The 12,184-nt window shown below is 43.5% G+C and overlaps 1 protein-coding gene across 13 annotated transcripts in view; it reads left to right on the top strand.

The window, feature by feature from the left end:
* Nucleotides 1-645: 645 nt before the first annotated feature.
* The window catches only part of L3MBTL3 (L3MBTL histone methyl-lysine binding protein 3), a 122,979-nt gene continuing 111,440 nt past the window's right edge, over nt 646-12,184 (top strand). For 3 of the 13 annotated variants that reach the window (XM_066248074.1, XM_066248089.1, XM_066248090.1), the window contains exons 1-2: nt 2,391-2,712; nt 4,262-4,335. The gene's annotated coding sequence lies outside the window, so the exon portion shown is untranslated. The other 10 variants (XM_066248076.1, XM_066248077.1, XM_066248088.1 and 7 more) reach the window with 10 other exon arrangements.

A 12,184-nucleotide genomic window follows, 5' to 3' on the forward strand; every position in this document is an offset into this window, starting at 1 on the left:
CTTGAACACTGATTTCTAAACGAATGTAGTAGGAACCTCAACATATTTTACAACCGAGGCCTAACATGCTTAAGTTGTCAATAGAGATCAACACTTAAGAAACGTAAAGAACACACATGCTACACGCATACTTTATTGTGCATTCTTCCAGTCCTTACTAGGGGGAGGTTCTCCTGCGGAAAAGCTAAAAACTTTATTTCATATTTTCATGACCTGTAGCATGCATTGAGCCTTTGGGGAGTGTTTGTATAGGACTAAGGCCCATTCTTTAATGGCTGAATGCGTACATTTAACAGTATGTGGTAGATTAGCTGCTCTGAGAATTGCCTTTTTAAAAAAAGTAAAGTGAAAAACAGACAAAGAAATCTATAACCTTAGCTGTCTTTCATATTTGTTTTGACTGTTCTTGAACCAGCTCTGAGCCGGTGACAAGGATATTGAAAAGATGCACCTGAAACAGTATCTGCTGGCAGCTGCATTTGCCAAGCGGCTTTATTGCTGCTTTCCAGCGGCGAAGGCGCAGCAGCAGTAGCAGGGAAGCCAGAGCGAGCCTCCCCGGCAGCCGCGGCGGCGGCGGCGGCGGCGGCGGCACCGGCACCAGCGCAGTTTCCCCTCTCCCCAGCCCTGACTCTACGCGCACATGCGCACTGCGCCCGCAGCCCTGGACCATTTGTCAGGACTACTCGTGAGACGGAGAAAAAAAAAAGAGAAATTTTGGGGGTAAGAAGCGGTTGATCGGATCTAATCTCTAATTAATCTGAAGATCTCTCTGTGCAAAAGACATTCATTTATTTTTCTGGGTGAGGATGAAAGTTAAGAGATCTATAGAGAGAAGGAAGCGCACCCTCGTCTTGTGAAACAGATCAGGGGAGGGGAAAGGACAGAAGGGGTTTCTCCCCCACTTCTCTGCGCCTCTGGGAAAGAGAAGAAAACTTAATCCTGGGGAAAAAAGTGGGCGAGTGACTCGGAAACGGCTGGAAGGGGAGTCTCTGGGCATCTCACTCTGAAGTAGTGAGTGCGAGTGTGAAAGAGGAACAAAAGAGAGAGAAAAGAGAAAGGAAAAAATGGGGGGAGGAGAGACTTGTATTTTTTTTTCTTTGCGCGCACACGGGGAAGGGTGTGTGGGGCCGTGCGGAAGGGAGCCGGGGCGAGGCGGCCGCGTCGGGCTCTGGCTGGCGCGCAGGCGACGGGATGCGTGTGGGCCCCCTCCCCCGCGCCCCCCCGAGCTTGTCACTTTGGTCGCTTTCATGACACCCGGCGCGGGGTGGGGGAGCGCGGCGGCGCCGGGCTTCTCCGGGGTGCGTGTCCGAGTGGGTGCCGCGGAGCCGCAGCCCGGGCGGCGGCGCTCGCCGAGGCGGGGGGCGCCGGCCGGGGGCGCGGGGGTGGCCGGGGCCGCGGATCGGTGCGGCGGGAGGCGCGAGCCCCGCGCGCCGCCCCTGCGGCCCCCTCCGCCCGTGTGGCCTTTGTGCCGGGCGCGCACCGGAGAGCGAGCGAGCGAGCGAGCGCGAGAAGTACAAGTACGGGAGACCGAGGCAGTGGGAAAAGAGGCCGGGCCACTTTCTCCCCGCTCGGGCTGCGGAGAATGGACTGGTTGAATGTGCAGGCGCGTCTCCCGGCGTGTGCTCTGTGTGTGCGCGGCGGAAAGGCCTCCGCGACTCCCACCGCGCACACGCACACTCACACGCACGCACACACTCACGGACCCGCGGCGGGGCTCGGCGGCCGAGAGTTTGCGTTTTCTTCCTCGCCACCTCCCCCTTCCCGACCGACTGTGTGAGAATTTCATATAGATCAGCTCCAATTTCCGCCATTTTGGGAAAGTTGCACAAAAATAAACCCTCCGGTTTATTTCTGCCCGAGGCAGGAAAGTGCTTCGGAAAGCGAGGCGGCGCGGGCCCGCCGCGGCCGTCCGCGCGGGGGAGGGCGCGGGCCGCGGGCCCGGCCGAAAGCCCGCGCCGTCGCGGCGTTCGCCCCGCGCTGCTGCAGCGCCGGCCCGGGTGCGGGCGCGGGCGGGCGTGTGTCGGGAGGCGGCGGCTGTGGCCGCCGCGGTAGCGGCGGGCAGCGGCGGCGGGCGGTGTGGGGGCAGGCGCGGGGCTGCTTTTCCTGCAACTTGTTTATGTCGTCCTTATATTGGGGAGGCAAAAAGGGGTCCGAGGTGGGGCCGCTGCCCGCCTCGCGCCGCGTGCGTGTGCCTTTCCGGAATAATGGGTTTTGCACACTCGCGTCCTGGGCCCGGCGGGCCGTCCTCGCGCCGCGGCGGCCGGGCGGGGGGAAGTAGAGGCCGGCGGGGGTGGGGATCGGGAAGCGCAGGAGCCGGGGCATCCGCCGCGCGCCCGGTGAGCTGGTGTGGCGGGGAGAGGGAGGAAAACTTGTGAGTCCGGGAGGCTGGGGGTGCGGGGTGCGGTGGCACGGGCGGAGGAGGGGGGAGGAAGGCGCAACTTTTGGGCTGGTGGCAAAACTTTAATTACCTTTAAAGAAAAAAGGCTCTCTAATCACACCCCCCCCCCACGCCACCCTTTCTGGTCAAAGCACGGCCCTTAGCGCGACCGTGAGAGAAACTTTAAAAGCTGGCGGTTTCCTCCCCGCGTCGCCCGCCGAGGGTGGGGGTATCTGTTCGTACGTCTGCGCTCGCAGAAAGGTGGGGGTAACGAGCTGTCCTCCGGGGCCGCGAAGACGGGGGCTCTTACCCCACCCTTCCACGGGGAGACGAAGGTAAATGTCGCTTCGGTTTCCCTCCCTCCCCACCGCTTCCTTTTCCTCCCCCTCCCCTCCGATTTTTCGAGGGGACCCAAAAAACGGAGTCTCTTTCCTTATGCAACTTCCTCGGACGCTGTGAGCTCGGCCCTTCCCCCTCCCCGCATCCCTTGGCCGGCTCCTTAACCACCTCGGGTCTACCGCCAGAAAAATGCATTAGACAAGATCGTTCAAAGTGTACAGAAACAAAAATAGGTTTTTAATTGTTCTAAGTTTAAGTTAAGAAAAACATGAGAAATAAGAATGTGGGGGGGAGGAGCAGCTGGGGCGAGTGCGTCGAATTTTTTTTTTTTCCTCAGTGCGTCGAATTTTAATTTTGGTTTTCCTAGAGCGTTGTTTGTAATATCTTTATTGGTTTTGTGAGCCCGAGAGTCTCTGTACAGGCTAGCTCGGTCGCGTGGATTTTTGCGCAAGTTTTTAGAAAAACACTGACTCGAGTAGAGCATTTCTCCGGAAAGTTTCAAGTGCAGCAAAATAGCGAACGTGCAAAACTGGCCAAGGGGAGACCTCTAGTGGTTAAACGCATCTTTAAGTTCGGAAGGCCGAGAGCAAAGTTTGGCCTTTACTTGTAGCTACGTAGTTGGTTCAGAAGTGGAAGTAATTAGAGGACCTGAGCGAGCAGCCAGATGTTGAGTGAGAGGATGCTGATCAGAAATAGAAAGTTTAGTACATCCGAGAGAAAATAAATGAGTTCTGTAAGGACCCGGACCTTATAACTCCATCTCTCATTACTTATATGGGAAAAAGACTGCTTTTAATCTGGGATTTGGGCTTTGTCACTCACCGGATTAGAAATAATTGTTTTCATATTTATCATTGTCTATAAATTTAATCAGCTTTTATTCAGGAGACAGCTGATATTTTCATTTTGAATGTTACTAAAACTATCACTTAGTGTTTAAAAGTTTGAAACAATGAAAAAGATCCTTGGTTGAAATTTGCCTTTTATATGAGCTGATCATTTTACTCTCTAATAAATATAATTTAAGGCTGATATTTAGTATCCTAACCATACAGTTATATATAGTCATAAAATAATAATCCCTTTTAGTTCTAAGAGTATAATTTTCATTGTGTAAGACTTCTAGATACTTGGTATAATGTTATTTAAACACTTAAACGTATAGACAAGAACGGTTTACATAATATCCGTTCTGTTGCCAGTGTATGTTTTGTAAAGTAACTTTAATTTTAAAGATAACAGCAATAAGAAATTAAAGTTGAATTAGATAATCCCTGTCACTATCACCTGCTTGTTGTACCCTGGGAGAGGCTTTAATGGGGAATTTAGGATAGGGGAATGATATGAATGATAAAATCCATTTCACCTCATCCAGGATTAGTTTATTTTAATATACTGAGTGGTATTGTGTGAGATTATGCAGTAAATCAGTGATACACTCTTTAAACTTTTTGGATGGTGGACTTGAAGGCTTCTTTTTTATGATAGTGCTTTATTTATTTATTTATTTATTTATTTAATTTCTCCTCTTTAAATCAATGCTAGACTTCCCGGAGAAGTCTTGGGGGTGGACAGCAGTTGTAAAGACTACCAGATAATTATTTCTTCACTGCCAATAGGTAAGATTTGCTTGTTAGAACAAATTATTTAATACAGTTACAGATGTTAAAGGCTGCATTTGGGGATTAGAAAGAAGGAGCATGTGGGGACAAGGCTGGCAGAAAAACATTTTCCGGGGGCTGCTTGGAATGCATGAAAGTCTTCACACTGTGATTGACCTGGAATAAAACATTGGGAAACGTTATGAGATTGTCATGAATAATCTTTAGGACTGGCTTTCTTACTAGATTCTTTTTTTTTTTACCTTTTTAAATATATATTCTTGTTCTTTTTAAAAAAATGTTTTCTTTTTACTTAAAACTTTTTTTTTCCTTTTTTGGTTGTTTTTTCTTACCAGATTCTTAATGGGTATTTCAATTTACCTGTTCCCTTCTGAAAGTAAATTGTTTTATTCTTTGGGATTAAGAAATTAAGAAAACTAGAACAAAGCAATTGTGAACTAATATGACTGTTGTGTAAGTACACAATAATATCATAGATTCTGGAACTTGGTAAAAGTTTGTTGGTGAAATTTACAATGAATGCTTTGTGGGTATTTAAATAATTCTTGTGGCTTAAATCCAACATGGTTGACTTGTATCAAATATGTTAGAGGGTTGTAGTGATTTTTCAGTGTGTTAGCATAGGCTTGTCAGTTTTTGAACATATTTCCACAGGGAAAACATTTGTTGTCCAGTAAGATACCTTTGGAGAGTCCTGGTCTGTTCTCAGTAATCCAGGACCTATTCTCAGTCAGAGGGGTCAATCTTCACTTTGGCATAGCATCCAAGTCCATATGTGCTACTCTAGTGCTTTCTACTATTTATACCAGTGGTAGTCAACCTGGTCCCTACCTCCCACTAGTGGGCGTTCCAGCTTTCATGGTGGGAGGTAGCAGAGCAACCAAAGTATAGATAAAAAGATTAAACTACAGTGAGTTGTTTTATAAAGATTTATTCTGCCAAACTTAGCGAAAATCCAACTTATATAAAGTCTTGGTAAGTAATTATTATTATATGCTTTAACTTGCTGTAACTCTGCTTTATAAATTTTATAAAGTTAAGTTACTTCCCTAATTTATAAATCACCATTACTGTGGAATCGGTGGGTGGTTAGAAAATTTTACTACTAACAGAGATACAAAAGTGGGCGGTAGGTATAAAAAGGTTGACTACCCCTGATTTATACCTTTTTCTTTCTTTTTTCCCCCTTTAATCCTTTCCCTCTATTGTTCTGCTCTTTGCTTTCCTTCTCTTGAGTATTAAAAGTGTTGTTGATATTGTTTGGCAAAAGTAAGCGAAAACAGAGTAAATTAACCATACCTTCTTTGAGCAGGACTGTTTATTTATTTTTTTATTTATATTTTTTACAGGGACAGAGAGAGAGTCAGATAGATGGGTAGATAGGGACAGACAGACAGGAACAGAGAGAGATGAGAAGCATCAATCATCAGTTTTTCTTTGCAACACCGTAGTTGTTCATTGATTGCTTTCTCATATGTGCCATGACCGCGGGCCTTCAGCAGACTGAGTAACCCCCAGCTCAAGCCAGTGACCTTGGGTCCATGCTAGTGAGCTTTTTGCTCAAGCCAGATGAGCCCGCACTCAAGCTGGCAACCCCGGGGTCTCGAACCTGGGTCCTTCGGCATCCTAGTCTGATGCTCTATCCACTGCGCCACCGCCTGGTCAGGCGAGCAGGACAGTTAATCCTCATGGGCCACCTTATAACCAGGAGAGGTGTGGTCTAGATGTCAAAACTGAATAATTACCTATATAAAAATGATTGTTAATGGAAATTTATGGTCATTTTCTGCTTGCGGACCATCTTGAATAGTGTTATCAGCAAAAATAAAAAATTAGGGGATATTTTATTGCTTCATATTCATTTTGAAATATCCCTTAATTTTTTGAGCAGTATAGATGTGGTCCATGTGTATCATGCAGCAGAGACATTGGGGCAAGATCAACTACAAGAATATCACACAGGAGGGGGGTAAGGGAAATGCTGAGGGGAATACAGGGGAGGGAGGGATGTATTCTGGGAGACACTAGAATCTATGTAAATGCAATAAATAAATTCAAAAAAATATCACGCAGAAACAAGTAGAATTCAAGTGGAGTAAAGGTGTTTTTTAGGATAGGGAGTTTTGTGTTTAGACAGGCTGAGTGGAAGACTGATTATTTTTCTTCGTTTGCGGAGTTATTGAGGCTGTAGATAAGAGTGCTAGAATAGGAATCAGAAGACAGTGTAGTCACTAAATACCTTGTATAAGGTCCTTTAGTTCTTTCAGCCTACATTTCCCCACCTGCAAACTGGGAGCAGTCGAGCTTGCCTTGCTTCCTTTGTTGAAAGGATCAAATAAAACCAACTTTGGGAAACTGAGGAATTAATTCAAATATTAATAATCATTTAACCATTTTACCTCAGCCATGCTTTGAGAAGGGCAGAAGGTAGGTTGTTTAGGGCAATTCAGAGTGACTTAGTTTCTGGCTAGAATTATTAGATTAGTTTCTGTTGTGTACATTATTATATGGATTTGCTGCAATATGTCCAGGGGGTATTTATTTTCTTTAGGAAGAAAAAGTAATTTATCTTTTACAGTATTGGCTCTTTCAGAGAAAGGACCATGTTTTAACACGGTGCTGAATACAAAATGAAATTTATCCCGTGGAGTAAGTGAAATAAATACTTCAAATTTGAAATGGTACCAAGTTGTGGAAATGGTAGGGTGATGAAGGTAGGAGTGTTGGTGTGAGGGGCATTCGTGTCCTGTAATTAATATTTTTAGTTCCTTGAGTCTGCTGGAAAATGAGGATGAGAAAATAGGTATCGAGGTAAAGGTTTTAGACTGTAGAGGCCAGGAAGTGGGTCCTGCAGTTAATTGTGGATTTAGGGGAAAGTTCCATGTTGGGCTTCCCCTGCCTCTTGTGTTCTCTGGACCCGTTTGCTACTTTTTTTCTACTTAATACCAATTATCTTCTAGACAGAAAAGTCTCAAGTACAGTACTATCATTATTTTCCACTGATGATACTGAATTTGACAAATCCTGACAAGTTTTAGTTCTTCTCTCTTAATCTAATCCAGGGGTCCCCAAACTTTTTACACAGGGGGCCAGTTCACTGTCCCTCAGACCATTGGAGGGCCGGACTATAAAAAAAAAAAACTATGAACAAATCCCTATGCACACTGCACATATCTTACTTTAAAGTAAAAAAACAAAGCGGGAACAAATACAATATTTAAAATAAAGAACAAGTAAATTTAAATCAACAAACTGACCAGTATTTCAATGGGAACTATGCTCCTCTCACTGACCACCAATGAAAGAGGTGCCCCTTCCGGGAGTGCGGTGGGGGCGGATAAATGGCCTCAGGGGGCTGCATGCCCGTAGTTTGGGGACCCCTGATCTAATTAATATTCTATAGATGCAAATGCCCAATAGTGAAGGAGAGAAAAAATATATGTCCTGTTTAATTAGTCCCTGAGTAATTGATGGTTATTTCTAGACTAATTGCCACTGGTTTGTTTTGGTAGTTTATTTCTAAGAAATTCATATTTCAACCAACACTATTTGTAGTAGATATAGTAAGGACGGAAAACTTACAAGAGAAGTTACTTTATGTAGTGTTGGACCAAGGGTACCCTTGGGATCCCAAGAATGGGAAACCTGAATGATCCTTCCTGGCAGTGTTTCTACTAGTTAGCCAGTTTTGATTAGAATCCTTACAGTGCCAAACACTAAAAGACTAGGTGTTTGCCCTTGAGGAATTCTCTAGAGCCTTCCCCGAGGAGTCCACTCAACTCTGATCTCTGCTGCTATGAGCATAACAGCTGCACTTTGTGCCAGAAGGGAAAAAAAGGGGGGGGGTGTAGTACTCTTGGGAGCCAGGGTGCCAGGAAACATGGATTCCTGAGTTAACTTAATGCAGAACCATGGCATATATACATAATTGTGTTACACATAGCACAATATGTTACATTTCTGTTTTAATGCCTCGTCTTCAGAAATGAGTAAGAATCTCTTTATCGACTCTCAAGGAATGTCTGGATTGTAAATCCAGTGAGGGTGATAGATTTGGGCTGATTCTTTTCTCCTTTGACCAGTATGTTCACCAAGGTGACTGTGGTGGAGGTCTGCTCCACAACTTTCCCTACTTGCTGCTATCAGAGGACTCATTCCTCACAAGGATTTGGGGGACAGTATTTCAAGTAAACTATCTAGGAGACAGTGTACTGAAAAAGAACTAGTTATATATTCATATGTGTGTTTATTTACATGTGATGCCTTGAAGTTCAGTGCATCCTGAAGATGTATTTTGTAAAGGCTTCATTATCCATGGGAATATTCTCAAGTTATCTCTTTACTCTTTACTAAATTAAATCATTTCACTGACCTGAGATTATGAGCTAGTTTGTATTCATTGCAGCATCAGCTTTGTAGCAAGTGGATGAAAGCAAAACACCAGGAAAGTGTACCCTTGAAATATAACTGAGTTTGATTTATGAAGTCAGATTGGGAAAGACCTTTAAGAATTCCCTCCTGAGTAGACAGGGTGGTTTGACGGAGAGAACAAGGACTTTTGAGAGGAACTTGAGTCAAGTTGGGAGATCTGATGAGCCTCCGCTTCATTCTTAGAACTAATAACTTGGATAGTGATGGGAATAATTACATTGTATTATGTGTATAATAAGATGCCTTCTATATTGTTTCACTTTCTGTAAGTCAGTGTTTTGTGTCAGTCAAAAATGTTTCTTGAACATCTATTTTGTCTGAATCTCTTTTGGGGAGTAGTTTACATAATCAGCACTTAGAGCAGGGTTGAATGAATGTGCCTCAATATATTCATAATGTAGTCCAGGAGATAACATAGACACATAGAGTGGTAATTAACAAAACAAAGCCATGGCTCTAAGTGAATGGTGGAGGGAAGTGCACAGCTGGATGTGGTGTTAAAGGTGTTTCCAAAGTAGGAATCTGGCAGGTGGGGTGTCCTCCATAAAACACTATGAAATGTGGATGGATTAGGTGTTATTGTACTATATTGAGTGCCTTCTGATTGTTGAGCATTAAGCTAGGTACTTGATATTCATTTATTTATCGAACTAATACTGATTGCCACTTGTATACCCTGAGGCTGTTCTAGGCACTAAGTATTGTATCAAATACTTTCACTAACCTAGAACATTTGGTACTATTCTTTCTCTTTTAGAACACACTGGCTCTCAGAGATACATAGTAATTTGTCTGAGTTCATATCATGTAGTTTGAAAGGGGTGGGACCAAGGAAAATGATACTGGCTTATGATATTTTCCCCCCTGACATAAGACAGTTTATTCATTGAATGGGGCTAAAGGAAGAAAATGATTAAATAATAGCAGGTGGGTCATAGTGGTTTTGCATGTATTAGTGACATCATTGCCAGACGAGCTATTCACTATTACCACTTGGCACACATCATCATTTTATTGATTTTAACAGTCTGCTGGATGAAGGAGAGGTAAACATCCAAATGTTCTGGTTCTTGAGACCTGGAATATCTCAAACTTTCAGATACTTTAACTTGGGTGCTGGCTTCACTTTGGACGACACAGCAGCTCGTGTGTGAAGCACAGCAAGACTGGTTTTTGTTGTCACCCCTGCTGCTTTGGAGCTGCTTCTCCTTCTCCCGCCTCCTCTTTTCCGTGTCTTTAGTGCACGACACCCTCTTCTCGCCCAGTCTCTCCCGGCTGGTCTTCCCCTCTAAAGAGCATCTTCTTTCTTCCCAAGGAATTAAGCAAAAACCAAAAAAACAAAAACCACCCTTGGACACAGACAACAGTAGGTGATTACCAGAAGGAAAGATGGGCAGAAGAAAGTAAAGGGGGAGAAATGGTGATGGAAGGAGATACAATGTACAGATGATGTATTCCAGAACTGTATACGTGAAACCTATATATTTTACTAACCAATGCTACCCCAATACATTCAGTGGAAAAAAAAAAAAAAAGAGTTGGATCAGCAAGAAAATACCCAAAGATGACAATACCCAGAAAGTATCTTCTGGAACATTCTTAGAGCTAGTATTTACGAAATGTGCCTTGGAAGAATTTAGTTCTGTTCATACTTTAGAGTGTATTTAGTTCAACACCTAGGTGTTGCTAGGACCCAAAAGGAATGATTGTTTTGTTATATGTTTAGGTTTGTGGGGGGTTTTTTTTTGTTTTGTTTTTTTTTTTGTATTTTTCTGAAGCTGGAAATGGGGAGAGACAATCAGACAGACTCCCCCAACCGGGATCCACCCGGAACGCCCACCAGGGGCGACGCTCTGCCCCTCCGGGGCGTTGCCGGGCCATCTTTGCTCCAATGGAGCCTTGGCTGCGGGAGGGGAAGAGAGAGACAGAGAGGAAGGAGGGGGGGCGTGGAGAAGCAAATGGGTGCTTCTCCTGTGTGCCCGGGCCGGGAATCGAACCAGGATCCCCCGCACGCCAGGCCGATGCTCTACCGCTGAGCCAGCCGGCCAGGGCCAAGGTTTGTGTTTTTAAAAATGGTAATGTCTAGAATATTTCCAGGAAAATTCATTTTCAGATTAATGAATTTTCTCTTACGTGGTAGGTTACTAAAATGAACTATAGAGAACAGGTATAAGAAAAAATTAATGGGAAGAAATCTCTACCTCTCCACTTCCCTTCTTTTTCTATTTTAAACTAAGAATTGGGAAAAGATCAATTACTTAGTCACACTGAAAAGACTATCTTGGTCTAGTCCATGGCCTTGAAATGTCACAAACTGTTAACAAAAAAATGTTATTCAGGTTAGGTTTGGGAATTACTGGACTTACTTATTAAAAAGTTTTCTTTCTTTTTTTGGTAGGAAAACACCTGATAAGACAGTAGGGGTTAGTTATCAAAAAATGTAAATCAACCATTAAATAAAAAGAATTGGACCTCAGTTTACCAAACTGAATTCAAAAGGTGATGGAATTTACAGAAAGCCAGGATTACAAAAGGAAAAAAGAAAATGAGGGATAGAGATAATGATGAGAAGCTGGGGTCACGGGGGTGGGGGTACAGTGCTCAAATTCAAATTTAGAAGTGAAAATGGACTATGACTAAGGGTATGTTCATCAGCAGTGCTATAATTACTGACATTCTACTCTTTAACATCAGGGTATGCCCATGTTTATACTACGAAGTGAACAGTCTCTTGATTCGTTGGGTGGTTCTGTGTTGCAGTGGGAGTTATACATATCTGTTATGCAAGTTAAGGTCCATCAAAAGAGCTTCCGTCTGACTTCGGAGGCCGTTGCATGCATTGATTACAGGGGAGACTTTTTCTTCTTAATTGAATCTCCTTTATCTAGTAAGTTTTTTTGAGCATCTATTATATGCCAGGCCATTTCAAGAATAGACCATAGCTTTTTGTTATGTGTAAGTTTATGGAATTAAACTAGTTCTGTTACTAGACCATTTTGAGTAGAATTATTTTTCTCCTATCTGCTGCACAGATTGAACCCTGAACTGTGAATTGAAATTCCTAAGTGGACAATCTGGTCTGGTTGTTAAACGATTTAAATAATTCACCCTATTGGCTTGAGGTCTTATTTAGTGAATTTGAGGACTAGCTTTAAATCTATTAATAAAGAGGTTAGCTATATAATTGGTTATCAAGATAAATCTGGCTTTCTGGTGAGAGAAAAAGCTGGTGAAATCCACTTTATTACGTGCAAAAGAGAAATCAATTGTAAATGTTTTTATTTTTAGCTCTGTTCTATAAAAATATGAATCAGAATAAAAACGATACTACTCTGAAGTAAAATAAAAATAAGATACTACTTTCAGTTTGTTTGTTTTTAAAAGTTCAGGCAGGCACATTTTGCGTTAGCATCAA

This window comes from Saccopteryx bilineata, chromosome 12 (assembly GCF_036850765.1).
Source record: "Saccopteryx bilineata isolate mSacBil1 chromosome 12, mSacBil1_pri_phased_curated, whole genome shotgun sequence".
Lineage (NCBI taxonomy): Eukaryota > Metazoa > Chordata > Mammalia > Chiroptera > Emballonuridae > Saccopteryx > Saccopteryx bilineata.